This window comes from Homarus americanus, unplaced genomic scaffold (genome assembly GCF_018991925.1).
Source record: "Homarus americanus isolate GMGI-L3 unplaced genomic scaffold, GMGI_Hamer_2.0 scaffold46197, whole genome shotgun sequence".
NCBI lineage: Eukaryota > Metazoa > Arthropoda > Malacostraca > Decapoda > Nephropidae > Homarus > Homarus americanus.
In genome coordinates, this window is record NW_024723050.1 from 2,238,949 (window position 1) to 2,255,169 (window position 16,221).

The window sequence follows — 16,221 nt, forward strand, 5'->3', positions numbered from 1 at the left end:
GTCTCTCTTCTCTCTCTCTACTGTGTTGTAGCTAGTGCTCAGTCTCTCTGTCTCTCTCTCTACTGTGTTTAGCCTAGTGCTCCAGTCTCTCTCTCTCTCTACTGTGTTGTGGCCTAGTGCTCAGTCTCTCTCTCTCTCTCTCTCTCTACTGTGTTGTAGCCTAGGCTAGTCTCTGTCTCTTGTGTTGGCCTAGTGCTCCAGTCTCTCTCTCTCTCTCTACTGTGTTGGCCTAGTGCTCCAGTCTCTCTCTGTCTCTCTGCTGTGTTGTAGCCTAGTGCTCCAGTCTCTCTCTCTCTCTCTACTGTGTTGTAGCCTAGTGCTCCAGTCTCTCTCTCTCTCTCTGTGTTTGCCAGTGTCAGTCTCTCTCTTCTCTCACTGTGTTGTAGCCTAGTGCTCCAGTCTCTCTCTCTCTCTCTGTGTTGTAGCCTAGTGCTCAGTCTCTCTCTCTCTCTACTGTGTTGTAGCCTAGTGCTCAGTCTCTCTCTGTCTCTCTCTCTACTGTGTTGTAGCCTAGTGCTCAGTCTCTCTCTCTCTGTGTTGTAGCCTAGTGCTCCGTCTCTCTCTGTCTCTCCTCTACTGTGTTGTAGCCTAGTGCTCAGTTTCTCTCTCTCTACTGTGTTGTGCTTAGTGCTCCAGTCTCTCTCTCTCTCTCTCTCACTGTGTTGCTAGCCTAGTGCTCCAGTCTCTCTCTGTCTCTCTCTCTACTGTGTTGTAGCCTAGTGCTCCAGTCTCTCTCTCTCTCTGTGTGCCGTCAGTCTCTCTCTCTCTCTCTGTGTTGCCTGCTCAGTCTCTCTCTCTCTCTACTGTGTTGTAGCCTAGTGCTCCAGTCTCTCTGTCTCTCTCTCTCTACTGTGTTGTAGCCCTAGTGCCAGTCTCTCTCTGTCTCTCTCTCTGTCTTTGGCCTAGTGCCAGTCTCTCTCTCTCTACGGTGTTTGTATCCTAGTGCTCCAGTCTCTCTCTGTCTCTCTCTCTACTGTGTTGTAGCCTAGTGCTCCAGTCTCTCTCTGTTCTCTCTCTCTACTGTGTTGTAGCCTAGTGCTCCAGTCTCTCTCTCTCTCTGTGTTGTAGCCTAGTGCTCCAGTCTCTCTCTGTCTCTCTCTACTGTGTTGTAGCCTAGTGCTCAGTCTCTCTCTGTCTCTCTCTCTACTGTGTTTGTAGCCTAGTGCTCAGTCTCTCTCTCTCTCTTTACTGTGTTGTAGCCTGGTCTTCAGTCTCTCTCTGTCTCTCTCTGTGTTGTGGCCTAGTGCTCCAGTCTCTCTCTCTCTCTCTGTGTTGTAGCCTAGTGCTCAGTCTCTCTCTCTCTACTGTGTTGTAGCCTAGTACCAGTCTCTCTCTCTCTTTACTGTGTTGTAGCCTAGTGCTTCAGTCTCTCTCTGTCTCTCTACTGTGTTGCCTTGTGCTCCAGTCTCTCTCTCTCTCTACTTGTTGTAGCCTAGTGCTCAGTCTCTCTCTCTCTCTCTACTGTGTTGTAGCTAGTGCTCAGTCTCTCTCTCTTTACTGTGTTGTAGCCTAGTGCTTCAGTCTCTCTCTGTCTCTCTCTCTCTGTGTTGTGGCCTAGTGCTCAGTCTCTCTCTCTCTACTGTGTTGTAGCCTAGTGCACCAGTCTCTCTCTGTCTCTACTGTGTTGTAGCCTAGTGCTCAGTCTCTCTCTGTCTCTACTGTGTTGTAGCCTAGTGATCCAGTCTCTCTCTCTCTCTCTCTCTCTGTGTTGTGGCCTAGTGCTCAGTCTCTCTCTCTCTCTACTGTGTTGTAGCCTAGTGCTCAGTCTCTCTCTGTCTCTCTCTCTACTGTGTTGTAGCCCTAGTGCTCAGTCTCTCTCTCTACTGTGTTGTAGCCTAGTGCTCCAGTCTCTCTCTCTCTCTCTACTGTGTTGTAGCCTAGTGGTCAGTCTCTCTCTGTCTCTCTCTCTACTGTGTTGTAGCCTAGTGCTCAGTCTCTCTCTGTCTCTCTCTCTACTGTGTTTGTAGCCTAGTGCTCCAGTCTCTCTCTGTCTCTCTCTCTACTGTGTTTGTAGCCTAGTGCTCCAGTCTCTCTCTGTCTCTCTCTCTACTGTGTTGTAGCCTAGTGCTCCAGTCTCTCTCTCTCTCTCTCTCTACTGTGTTGTAGCCTAGTGCTCCAGTCTCTCTCTGTCTCTCTCTCTGCTGTGTTGTAGCCTAGTGCTCTAGTCTCTCTCTGTCTCTCTGCTGTGTTTGTAGCCTAGTGCTCAGTCTCTCTCTGTCTCTCTCTACTGTGTTGTAGCTGGCTCCAGTCTCTCTCTCTCTTCTGTGTTGTAGCCTAGTGCTCCAGTCTCTCTCTCTCTACTGTGTTGTGGCCTAGTGCTCCAGTCTCTCTCTGTCTCTCTCTACTGTGTTGTAGCCTAGTGCTCAGTCTTCTCTCTCTCTCTACTGTGTTTGTAGCCTAGCTTTCAGTCTCTCTCTGTCTCTCTCTCTACTGTGTTGTAGCCTAGTGCTCCAGTCTCTCTCTGTCTCTCTCTGCTGTGTTTGTAGCCTAGTGCTCCAGTCTCTCTCTGTCTCTCTCTCTACTGTGTTGTAGCCTAGTGCTCCAGTCTCTCTCTGTCTCTCTCTCTACTGTGTTGTAGCCTAGTGATCAGTCTCTCTCTGTCTCTCTCTGCTGTGTTGTAGCCTAGTGCTCCAGTCTCTGTCTCTCTCTCTACTGTGTTGTAGCCTGGTGCTCCTCTCTCTCTCTCTTCTCTCCTGTGTTGTAGCCTAGTGCCCCAGTCTCTCTGTCTCTCTCTCTACTGTGTTTGTAGCCTAGTGCTCCAGTCTCTCTCTCTCTACTGTGTTGTAGCCTAGTGCTCAGTCTCTCTCTGTCTCTCTCTCTACTGTGTTGTAGCCTAGTGCTCAGTCTCTCTCTCTCTACTGTGTTTGTAGCCTAGTGCTCAGTCTCTCTCTGTCTCTCTCTCTGCTGTGTTGTGCCTAGTGCTCCAGTCTCTCTCTCTCTGTCTCTCCCTCTACTGTGTTGCCTAGTGCTCCAATCTCTCTCTCTCTCTCTCTCTACTGTGTTTGTAGCCTAGTGCTCCAATCTCTCTCTCTCTCTCTCTCTCTCTCTCTCTCTCTCTCTCTCTCTCTCTCTCTCTCTCTCTCTCTCTCTCTCTCTCTCTCTCTCTCTCTCTCTCTCTCTCTCTCTTTCTCTCTCTCTCTCTCTCTCTCTTTCTTTTCTCTCTCTCTCTCTCTCTCTCTCTCTCTCTCTCTCTCTCTCTCTCTCTCTCTACTGTGTTGTAGCCTAGTGCTCCAATCTCTCTCTCTCTCTCTCTCTCTCTCTCTCTCTCTCTCTCTCTCTCTCTCTCTCTCTCTCTCTCTCTATCCTGTGTTGTAGCTTATTGCTCCAATCTCTCTCTCTCTCTCTCTCTCTCTCTCTCTCTCTCTCTCTCTCTCTCTCTCTCTCTCTCTGTCTCTCTCTCTCTCTGTCTCTCTCTCTACTGTGTTGCCTAGTGCTCCAATCTCTCTCTCTCTCTCTCTCTCTCTCTCTCTCTTTCGCTTTTTTACTGTGTTGTAGCCTATAATAGTGCTCTAATCTCTCTCTCTCGCTTTACTGTGTTGTAGACTATTCTCTCTCTCTATTGTGTTGTAGCCTAGAGCTCTCTCTCTCTCTCTCTCTTCTCTCATTTCTGTGTTGTAGCCTTTGCCGTCTCTCTGTTTATTCCCAAATATTCTCAATCTGCTGTAATTTTCCCCAATGCCTGAAGTGGTCTTAATTATATACTGTCATTATATAAAGAGCTGATTCACTTAACACACCCTCAGTCCTTTTCCTCCTCCTAGTATAACAAAGGCTTCTCTCACTCAATATTTTCCTCGTGTGAACATGGAATTAACACACTGCATCAGCAATAAATAAAGCGGTTATAAGTTTGGGTTAAATTTTAGTGTTTTGTTTTTATTAACTTCGTTCTTCTTCTAGGCTAGATTTTCAAGACAGCTGGCCCTTTTTTTTTTAATTAACAAGCCACATCCTTTGCGCCACCTAACTCGATGATTTGGTACCCATGATGCTGAAGTGTAAACCTTAAGGAAGATTCAAAACATGTGCCTCAGGTTCGTGATGCAACTTAATCAAATATTAGTCTCGAGAGTAAATACTTTTTATTTAGTTCGTGTTGGTAATATTGCATAGTTTTAAGAAATATATCATGTTATATTATTCTATCACTAGATTAGGTCAGGTTAGCGTTAAGGTGGTTAATCTTAGGATGAAATACGCTGGGGTGGAGAGGAGATTCTTTCAAATTTAATGATCCCGCGGAACAGAGACGAGAAACGACGGAAAATTAGCTCAGTATAAACAAAAAATGGGTTCGTCTAGTATTGCGTACAGGGACGGATTCATGTCGGCATAGGGGGCAAACTTTTTTTTTTATTCTAAAGAGCAGAATTAGTTACTTTTCACGTTCTTAATTTTCTTCTTATTCTTCTTTTGCTCTTCTTTTCTTCTTTGGTTCTTTTTTGTCTTTATTATTTTCTTTTTCTTCCTCTTCTTCTCATTTATCTTCCCTCTTCGTAATCTTTGTTGATCTCTCCACTCCCCTCCACTCACCCCACCTTCCCCTTCTACTATGTCACTTTAGGAAAAAATGTGTACCCCTCCCCTCTCCTCCTCCCCTCACCCCCACTTTGTGACGTAAGGAGGGGAGGGGAGGGGAGGTGAGACGGACTTCCCAGCAGTGAGGTACTGGGAATTCTCGCACCTCACTCCCCTCACCTCTCCCCTCTCGTCTTATCTCCCTTCTCTCTCTTCCCTACTCTTTCTCTGGTTACTCCTCACTTCTCTCTATCTCTCTGTATTTTCTCACCCCTTACCTCATATCCCCTCTTTCCTCCTTCTCTCCTCCTTAATTCTTTGTCTTTCCTTAATTCACCTCTTCGGACTCTCTCTCTCTCTCTCTCTCGCTCTCTTTCGTAAATCTCAATTCTCAATCATGCTAACCCTCTTACCGTCTCTTACATAACTCTCTCCTCTTACTTAACCCTTTCTCTACCCTCACACTACCTGAATAAGTGCGCCTGACTGACTCACCGCTCACACACTCTCCCTCACCTCTCACAGCGATGAGTCATTCACTCGTCCGCCATGAGTCACCCCAACATACTGACTGATTTATTGTCTTAGTCGTTTTCCAGTCGTTGAGTCAGTATCCAGTCTTGCGGGGAGGGGCGGGGCGGGCGGGGCGGGGCGGGACAAGGGGCAATGAGAAGGTTGGGGGGGATGGAAAGTGGACTGGGTGGGACAAGGGGATGAGGGAATGGCGGAGCGTTTGAAGCGAGGGAATGATATTTCCTTCCATTTAATAATTATTATAAATTAAAAACAAGAAATATATCCTCTTTTACACTGAATAGAATTTCATTAAACGATTTTAAGTGAATAAAATCCTACTGTCAGTATGATAGTATTGTACGAAAACCCGTCAATATAAAATGGTACGTGCTGACAAAATCCCGCCGTCAATATAATAGTTATGGACAAAATCCAGTCAGTTTGTCAATAGTGGACAAAATCCCACCAATATTACAATAAATCGTACAAAATCCCAGCAGCTAAAATTCCTTCATCTTTTGATAATCCTTTTTAAAATCATATTAAGTTACGTTCCGATCACAGGTCTTTAGTTAAAATGAAGTAATATGGATTTTTTAGTTAATTTTCTTAGATATTTTCTTTTCATTTTACAATACAAAAGACTTTTCCCCTACCTCTTAATCTTCATATATAAACAAATTTGATTCGCTTTGATAATTTCGATATTAAGTTAAAATAAAGTATATTTAACCTAGTCTATTTCAGCTTGGCTTATATCAACCCAATTTATCCTTATTTCATCTATCCTGAGCGAGAACTGACTGCCGCTGTTATATTAAAGGTGAAGTGAAAAACAGTCGTATCTTAGGCATAATTTATGTGAACTTTTAGTAGTCTGAAAATAGTTAACATAACCTAACTTAATATATAATTTAATGTGGGTTAATATATATACAATAGCTTAACATGATATAAGCTTGACGTAGCCTAAAACAATATACTGTAGACTTAACGTAGCCTAACATAATGTAAACTCAAATAGCAAGACAGTGATGTTGGAGAGCTTAGGTTGTTTGCGTTAGTTAGCAGTCCTTAGTGATTATTCTTTTCCTTGAATTTAGGAAAACAAAATATAAAATGCTCGAGCGGCAACACTCCCCCGTCGTTCGTCTGACCTCGCACAGTCGCACCTCTCTCATACTTACACAAGCACACACACACACACACGCACACCTCTTATGCTTTATCACATTCATAGACACTTCGTGCGGAGAGGCGAAGAAAATGATGTTTATCATAAGGAGTTAACGCGTTGGAGGATGAGTTATGTGAGATCCTTGGGGTTCATCAAGGTAATACGTACTATGGTGGACAAAAGTCCCTTCCCTCAGCCCTCCCTCACTTTCCCCCTCTGGCCCCCATCCCTCTTTGGTCCCCATCCCCCGTCATACGCATTACACAATGTGCCATCTGCTGGACGATTGCAACACTTCCCTCAATTGCTTCGTTATTCGAACCTCAGATGATTCAGACACACTGTGGCTGGTTGAGGGAAGGAACTTTTGTCCACCATAGTACAAGTGAAAGTGTCGGCCATACAACGTCAGTTTCGAGTCGACATTTATCATCAAGCCGAGCCTTGTTCCTGCTATCCATACTAAATACATCTGCCATCAATATTTGTATTAACTTAAAGATAATTACTGTCGTTCAGTTAGACTATTCTTTAATCCATTAATTGTCAGTGGTTATATGGTGCTAATAATATATTGTCAGAAAATTTAGAGTTAATTTGACTTGATTTGTTTACATTGATGACGTCAAGTTCGGGGTGCTGGGTGGAGGAGAACGATCTTGGATAACTCTTTCTCTCAGTCACAGACATTCCTTTAAATGCGGAGCTCCAAAGGTTCTTATGTTAATCTACCCGTCTAACCTTAATTATGAAATCATATCCAACTTGCTCGTTGGCTAATTTACGACAAAAATACGGCTATGAAAGCAGCGTTGAAAGTTTGTAATGTGATCCTCAATCCGCAATAACAAAAAAAAAAAAAAAACACGATCCTTTCAAATCCATCACAGGGCAACCCTGCCGTGAATCGTAACAAGATGCTCTGCAATTAATTCAGTGTGGAGCTTCAAGTGACCTTGCTCTCGATACCGCAAGGGTTCCACTAAGTAGAAAAAGCGATTTGCATCACCACCACAAACATCTTTAAAACTATTCGATATGTTTTGAAGATATTTGGTAATATGTAAAATTCTAGTGGAACCAATTCCAGTCAACCGTACTGTAGACTGTTTCAAATTAATTTAATAAAAAACACATCTGTTTACGTGAGATCTATTAAGTCCTCACCTGAGTCGCCACTATCTGGTGTTCAGATACTGTTTTAACAACGTTGGTGTATGTAGGAATGAACTGCAGTATAGCAGGAGTTTTTTTTTTAAACAACTTTTGTCACTAGGTTAATAAATGCTATTGCCCATGATCTATGATAATTGACCTTCAGCGAAATTAATTTTATAGTAAAATTTCGTTCTTTATTTTTAAGGAAAATATCGAGACAATTCATCGGCAGCATGTTAGTTGTAAACAGGATGTCGATGTAGCGTAGTAATATGCTATGGCATGTTAACACGTTGACCTCTCACAGTAGGTAGCCTTTCACAGCTCGAGAAAGTTACTTATGCAGATGCAGTTAGGTAATTGTATATCAAACTGCAAGACGTTAACACCAGTATTCATTCATAATGTAAACCAACGATCGTGTTAGTTTTGTACAATTAGAACTGTAATGTTGAAACACCTCGTCGGATGTAGAAGGGGTCGCTTGAGTTGAGTGCGAGTATATGTATCTTGTTTATCTTTAGCTTAGCAAATATGTCAGCAGCATTACTCGAGAACGGAACGCTAGAACTGCTTTGTTTTTTGAGACAAGGTAAAGGTGACAGCTTTGAGGAAGACGCCATCAGGCACAAGTTGGCACCTTTCTCAAGTGCAGTCTATTGTTTCTCTTTATTTGTCTGAATATTTATCTATTCATTATTAGTTTAGGGCTTATGAATTGGTGATTGGGGTTGAATTTTCCCTTATTTTCTATTGAATAATAATTGTAATGTTTTCATTTTTTTATAATTTGTTCTTTTTTTCTTTTTTAGATTTAGCTCGAGTCAGTCAGCTAGGTGCATTGTCATACCTTCATTTAAGAGACATATTCATTCCAAAAACGATTTAGGAGCGGAACCCAGAGTACACCAAACTCCCAAGTAGCCGAGTAGCCTAGTTTACAACGGCGCAGGTTATATTCAACACCTTTAACAGTGCGCAATAGTTTAGAAGTGTTTGCTAGATCGCAGTCCTTTTGTTCATCTAGATATATAACTTATGGTTATTGAGATATACTTTCCGGGAATTAATCGTAGTACAGAGATGCTGAATGTCTATGAATCAACACCCTAATGAAGATAAGCATCATCCAAAACAGGCGCAGGTTCAGATACACTCGAGCCCGTGCATTTCCAGTACTTGCTAACAAAGTGTAAAAAGAGGCGAGACCGATCGCCCAAGCGACTAATCTGGCGATCAGTGGCGAAGAGGATAAGTAAAGTACGGGGTATTTATTTATCCCATTCTAGATCAATAGGATGTAGGCCCCATAGAGGTTGTTCGAATGAGGGTTGAAGGTAGGTAAAAGGTTAACAGTTGAGGGCTATATTAAAGGAATACTAAAAAGTGTATCGTTCGCCAACCAGCCCACCTGACTGATGAGGTGAATGAGGGCGGGCTATGAGACAGTAGCAGGGGCTCGCATGAAGGGGGAGTTAAAAAGACGAGTGACTAACCGCAGTCATATCTCTTCTCCAATCTGCGTTGACAGGCATGCAATGATGTGTACTAATACCTTGTTATGGAGGGATAAAGCACACTGCAAATACCTCATACCACTCTGCCAACCACCTGTACAAGGCAGTAGTGTTGTGGGGTTATGAGATGTTGGTTCACACTCAGGATGGGTTGGAGAGAGGAAACTCACAATGTGCTCTCTGTATACATGTTGTATTGGATGTACAATGCAGCTTGGTGCTGGGGAGTGGCAGCGTGGGTCCAAGCGTGGAGTAGAGAGAGCTGGTTGGTGAGGGTGCTCAGAGGAGGACACGCAGCTTGAGGGGTGCCATAGTCGCCGGCGAGAGGGGGAGCCACCAGGCAGGAGCAGAGGTGTTGCTTGCTGGTGGCTGCAGGTAGAAGAAGGAGGTGTTGCTTGCTGCGGCTGAGCTAGAAGAAAGAGGTAGGTCGGTACGGTACGGAGTCATTAGTTATGAGGTGAAAGAAGATTATTAGGGGTTGAAGGAAAAGTGGTGAAACTGAAATATAGTTGGAGTAGAAAGAATCTGGGCTCAACCAGATCGCTTCATCTTTCCTATTGGTGTTTTATCTTTGTTCTGCTCCCTTGGGTCGTCAGACCTGTGTATTAATATTGGTTTATTTATATAATGCTGCTTATTATTATTATTTTTTATTAATTGTTGGAGTTAGTGAGCCCGCCCAGGTCCTTGTGTAACTGGGAGGGTAGTCACATATTTTTTTTTTTTGCTAAGGTGTTAGTAAAGTGTTAGTTGTGTTAGTCTAAAGGTACACTGTATGGAGAGGCCTGCCAGGTTCTTAGTGGAGCTGGTAGGTCACTCTCATCTTTTATTCTCTCTATTAATGTTTTATGTGTATATTGGGGCAGGAGATGGTTCAATTGCTTTCTTCCTGGCTGATTTAAACCAACTGTGTTCTTGGAATTCTTCGTTGTCTATATTATTTATCCAATTTTGATATGTTTCTGTGTTAAGTTTAGTCACTTTTTTCCAAATATTTGCAGCTTTGTTGTGTATTTCTACATTGATTGCTAGGAGGTTTGCTCTCTTGTGTAGCTGTTCATTATTGATGTGGTCTGTATATTTTATGTTATATATAAATCTGAAGGCTATATATTGTACTGTTTGTAACCTTTTAATGCTCGTTTTACTAAGGGTGTTCAATGGGATGGGTGGGTAGTCCATAATTGAATTGACAAGGGCTATATAAATCTTTCTTTTGTTATTAATGCTAAGGTTCTTAAAGCGTTTTATTTTTGATAATCTTATTCTTGCCTGTCGTTCTTTATCTTTTAAGTATGTTATATATCCTCTTTTTGTTAGTTTTAGTCCAAGCATTCTGCCTTCAGTGTCGTGTGGGTATAGTTCCTGGTCGACTATTACTGGACTTGTTTTGATCTTGGCTATTGGTATTATCTTGAATTTGTTCTTATTTGTCCTGATTTTCCATTTTTTCTCAAAATCATTTATATTTTTTATCGCTCTTACCGTGTAGAGTGCCATAAATTGGGTTGATTTTCCTGGGTATGATACTATTTGAGTGATATCATCAACAAACATTACATATTCGCTAAAGGGGGTAGGTTGAGGTGTGTCTGAGGTATAAATTGTATACAGTATAGTGTTGGAGAAAGGTATCCTCCTTGAGGTACTCCACTCTCAAGATTAAACATAGTTCCCATAAAGTTTCCAATTTGAATTTGTGCTCTCCTATCATCTAAATAGTTACACAATATTCTTAGCAAGTGTTCGTTAAGTCCCAGTTTTAATATTTTATATTTTAAACCTAAATGCCAAACTTTATCAAAAGCCTTAGAAACGTCTCTTAAAATAATATTGATCTGGTTCCCCTTGCTTTTTTCTATTGCAATTATTTCCGTTATTGTAGCTATTGCAGTTAGGGTATTTCTATTGGGCATAAATCCATGTTGTCTGTTGTTAGTTTTCCCATGTTGTGTTAAAAAGGTTATAAGTCTTGAATTTAAAGTTTTTTCCAATAGTTTCCCGATAATTTCTAATAAATATATTGGCCTGTAGTTTAATATTTCCTTATTGTCCTTACCCTCCTTGGGAATAAATATCATTTTAGCATATTTTAGTTTGTCTGGAAAGTAACCGGTTATTAAGCATGCGTTATAAATGTTTAATAGTATTTTTAAGATGTTTCCAGGTAGATTCATGATCATACTTCGGGTAATACCTGTGAGCCCGGGGGCCTTTTCCTTAAACTTCCTCAGACAATGCATCATTTCTCCCATGGTTATTATCTGATTATTAGGTAATAAGTTATAGTCTATATATTGCCTTGGGGTGATTCTATGTATGTGTCTTCCCATTTCGTCTTCTATCCTTTCTTCGTGTTCACTATCAAAATCTTCATTTTCCTCATCTTATATTTTAAAAACTTTTACCCATTCCTTTTTGAATGCTGACTCTTGTTCATTTTCCTCGTGCAGTTTTATTCCATTTTGGTCTTTAATGTATGGTGTTTTTTGCTTGTTGTGCCCCATCATCTTGTTTATGGAAGTCCAAAATGTTTTTGTGTCTTTAGTCATGTCAGCCGCCATTATAATATCATTCCATTTTTTATTGTTTGCTTCCTTACATGCGTCTCTTAATTTTATCTGTAGTGCTGTCTGTGTCGTATATAGCCATCTGTTACTGCCGTGTCTTTCCATATACCTGTTTATTTCATTGTAATGGGTCTGGATTAATTTAACTTCTTCTGGTAGTCTGTTGTTGGGTAATGTTCTAAAGTGTGAAGTAGGAGTGTGTTTGGTTATAGATGTTTTTATTGCTGAGTGCAGTCTGTCCATTTCTGAGTCTATGTCTTCTGTTGTTTTCCCTTGTAGGTTAATCGAGTGGTGATTACCTAAGTCGTCTTTGAAGCTGTCCCAGTCTGTTTCAGTCTCTTTTTTATTGGTATCTGTATGGGGCTTGTTGACAGTGTTAGTATAATTGGTAGATGGTCGCTGCCTGTGAGAGGTCCTTGTTTTATATGGTAATTGAAAAAGGCTTTGTTGTTGGGAAAAAATTTTGTCTGGTGTCGATTGTGTATTGTGATTTCTCCAGGTTGGAAAGTTAGGACCTAGATGATTGATTTTCCCTAGGTTTATTAATTGATTAAGGGCGTTTCCCACGGCGTTATTATTTGTATTGTCGAAAATCCTATGTCTGGCGTTAAAGTCTCCTAAGATGTACATCGGATGACTATTGTTAGCCAATTTTAATAGGTCTTCTATAGGTAAGTAGGGTCGTCTCGGTGGCAGATAAGTAGATAACGTCTCCTTGAGTTGTATTTATTTTTATTGCTAGAAATTCATCCTGGAAGTCATCGATTAGTTTATATTTTAAGTTTCTTTTAACCGCTATAGCTACTCCGTCATTTTTCTCGCCCGATTTATTTCTTTGGTTTACATAATAGTTAAAGAGTTTTATGTTGTTGTTGTCTGTCTCACCGTGACTGTTTATTAGTATTATGTCAGGGTCAATTTCTTGATATATATTACTTAGGTTAATTCTCTCGGTCTTCCAGTTTCTTACGTTGTGTTGTATTATTCTTAAAGTTCTTACTGTTTGTCTATTGTCCATTATTTCTTATACTTGGATTGTGGCAGTTGGAGTGGAGACCTATCCTCCTGTTTCCCGCTCTGACTCTTCTAAACTCTGACGGGTCTACTATCTTAAAGTCATTGGTCGTAATCTTTAGTTTGTCCATAGTGATTAGTGTCCAGACGTAATCTTCACTTTGGGATTTTTCTTGATATGTCCACTTATATATCCCTCCTTCACAGTTTTTTACTATTGTCCCTCCTGTTGGTCTCGATGTTGGGATTCCATGTTTTGTTGTGGTGATAACTTTTAATCCAATATCTTCAGCAGATTCAGGTTGTATATTGTGATCAGTCTCCATCTTATCTTCTCTCCTCCTACTCCTTTGTCTTGTAGTCTGTCCTTTTGTTATTTCTATCTTCTCTTTGTCACTTCTAGTCATTTGTCTGGGATCTCTATCAGTCGCTTGTGTTCCTTGTGTATCAGCTGTTGCTCCTTGCTCAAACCTCTGTTTGTCTAGCTGTAGTCTTTCTCTCAGTTCGCTTGAGTATGTTGCCTGAAATAGTTTTTCGGATTCTGAATTCTCTGGGAATATCATCTCTGGTAGGTTATTCAATTTAAACATTATCCTTAACTCCTCATTGTATGATCCGGGTGCAATGATATTGTGCAGATGTGCATGGATCATACTAATCATTACCTTGTCATGTATTGGCTCACTTAGGTTTAATATGGTGGATTCTGGTCTGTGAGCCTCTTGGACCGCTCTCTTGGCTATTTCGACGTATGTCGTATCCTTCTTGTCTTGTTCCTTTTTCCTTGTTTCTTGTTCCTGGTACTTTATCATGTATTTTTTTATTGGGCATGCCATTGCTAACGTCCTGTGTCCTATGTATGCATTCCCGTTTCTCTTACAGTTGAGACAGCCGACATGTGTGTTCTTACATTCAGTGTAGGTATGGTCGTCGCCTGCACAATCTGAGCAGTACTTTTTCTCTTTTTCTGGACAGTCTCTCGTTGTGTGTTCTTCATATTTGTAACAGGAAAAGCAAGTTTGCAGACTGATGAATGTTTCCTTCTTTATTTGATGAGGTGTTACTGACATGTTAAATATTAGAAAGTCCTGTTGTAAAACTTTTTCAGCCATTGAAACTTCTTCGAAGGTAATCTTGAAAACATGAGTGTAGTCTTTTATCTTGATGACTTCCTCGATCTTCATCCAACTGTTTTGGCGTTCCAGTTCATGATCATCTTTCAGATCTTCAGATGTCTTCCTCCCGATCTCTTGGTCGACTTGACGAACGAAAACTGATCTTTTTGCTTTTTGATTTGGTGGCATGACAACAACAAGTCCTTCATTGTAAAATACATCTCTGGCTTCTTTTGAGAGGATTTTATCTGAGTCAAAGTCATCTTTACAGATTACTTTGAAATCTTCGTTGGTGCTAAATATTCTTGTTAGTGGGACTTGCAATTTGTTGTAAGTGATTTCTGCCACTTTTCCTCTTCCAATAGTGTCCTTTATCTCTATGTTTTATTCTAATGCTTGTAGTCATCTTCCTTGGTTACATCCCAATCCTACCTATAACACAGGGCTCCTGCCTGGGAGCAGTGACCCCGCCCCCCCCTCCCTCTTGGACGGGCGTCGGGCTCGTAGGGTTCTGCGCCCAGGTTACCTGTGACTATAGTTATGTTTAAAAAGTTGCCACCTACCGGTGACCCCCGGACAAGGGGTGCCCTGCACTATCACAGGTTCCCTTGCCGGATCGACCGTATCGCTAAGTCCCGCCTCCCGTTCAAGGAACGGAGTGCATGAGGGGGATGAAAAAAGGAAAGAAGAGAACTTAGAGAGTAGAGACAGTCTCCCTACCACGCCACGCTCGGTTAGCCAATCAGAGCACCGCAGTAAACGTGCATGTATCACGCCACCGTGGGGCACCACTGATTGGCCAATCCAGGACGTAGACGCACGGATAGTAGTCAAAATTTGGGGAGCCCAAATATATGTTTTTCAGAAGTTGGAATGTTTCGTACAATCTGAGATGGTAATTGCACCGTCGCTATGTTGGGCAAGTACAATCACTAGGATTGAGTGTCCTATCACAACGAAGTTGCAGACTGCTCAAACATGCAGCAGAAGAGGCAAGTCTTCACAGCTCCGGGTCCAGCAGTCAAGAGGTAGGTCACGGCGATGTGAGGTCTTATATAGCGTGGGTAGGCGTGGCTTGATAGTTGACCTCCGCTCTGTTGGGCGGCGCTGGTTGCCGACGTTAGACCACGAGGCGTACGCTGGAGAATTCGAAGAGGGTCGGCTAGTCAGCGACAAACGGCGGTTGTAGGGGAGGTATCCACTACAGTGTCACAACTCCCTCCCAACATCGGACTGCTAACACTATTAACACTCCTTATTCACAACAGTGCCAACACTTCCCTGCTAAAGACACCCGACCAACTCTTCCTTGTAAACAAACTAATATCTTACACCCAGCAGCAAAGATTCACTATTTGGTTTTGATACAAGTTTACAACGAGTTGAGTAGTAGTAGGTAGTAGGCAGCTACCAAACAGCCACAGGGAGGTACTACCGCCAGGGAAGATATTGGAAGCATAATGTATTATCTAATGGTAGACCCAGCTGTCATATGGCATCACGAAAATTGTGACCAAGTCCCAGGTTGCTGATCTGACTTTCTGCCTCATTTACACACAATTGCAGGGTCTCAATTGTTTCTCTCACCATTGACAAGACAACATACATACCTGTATATTGTTTCTCACTCATGATCTTTTTTTAATTTCTGCATTTCTTTATGTTTTTATTATTATTATTATTATTATTATTATTATTATTATTATTATTACTACTACTACTACTACTACTACTACTACTACTACTACTACTACTACTACTACTACTACTACTACTACTACTACTACTTCCCAAGCCTCGATGCGGGTCAGTGACCTGTGCCCGGATGGGCTAATCCCCGTAAAAAAAATAGTACTGTATGTGTCAGGTGAATCTCGATCATGTCTCACACACTACAACTCAGCTGTAGTGAACTAGTGTGTCAGGCAGTGTTGCAACATGCAGTAGACATAATAGATTTTGGATGAGTTACAAATAATTTTGATTTTGGTGTAAGGTGATAGGGCTCCCAGTTTGGATTTAGAGCTAGAAGGCTCGACTGAGAGTGCTCTGCTATCCTTTACTAATGACATCTTAAATTCCTTTGATGACAGTCAGTTCACAGTCGACTATACCATCCACCTTTCTAAGCTTGAACATTACGGCGTTAGGGGCCTATCCCACAATTGGTTTACTTCATATCTGTCCAACAGGATACAGTATGTCTGCTATAATAATCACCAATCTGTCTCCTCGCCAATCTTGTATGGAGTCCCCCAAGGTTCCATTCTCGGTCAGTACTGTTTTTGTTGTACATAAACGACATAGTCCACACCAGCTCACTCATAAAATACAACTTATTTGCAGACGATAGTAATCTCTATGCCAGCAACTCAGACCTCCATTCCTTGATAAGAACTATGAACACTGAATTAAATAAAGTCAGGACCTGGGTAATACGTAATAAACTGACCTTAAACTTTGAGAAAACCCACTACACGATCTTTCACGGAAGGAAAAACTTACCCCCAGACTTGGACCCCCTGTACCTTGGTAATACAGTCCTCAAACGTGAACAAAATACTAAATTCCTCGGAGTTATTGTTGATGAGAAACTTAACTGGAGAAACCACGTACAAGCCATTCACAGTAAAGTC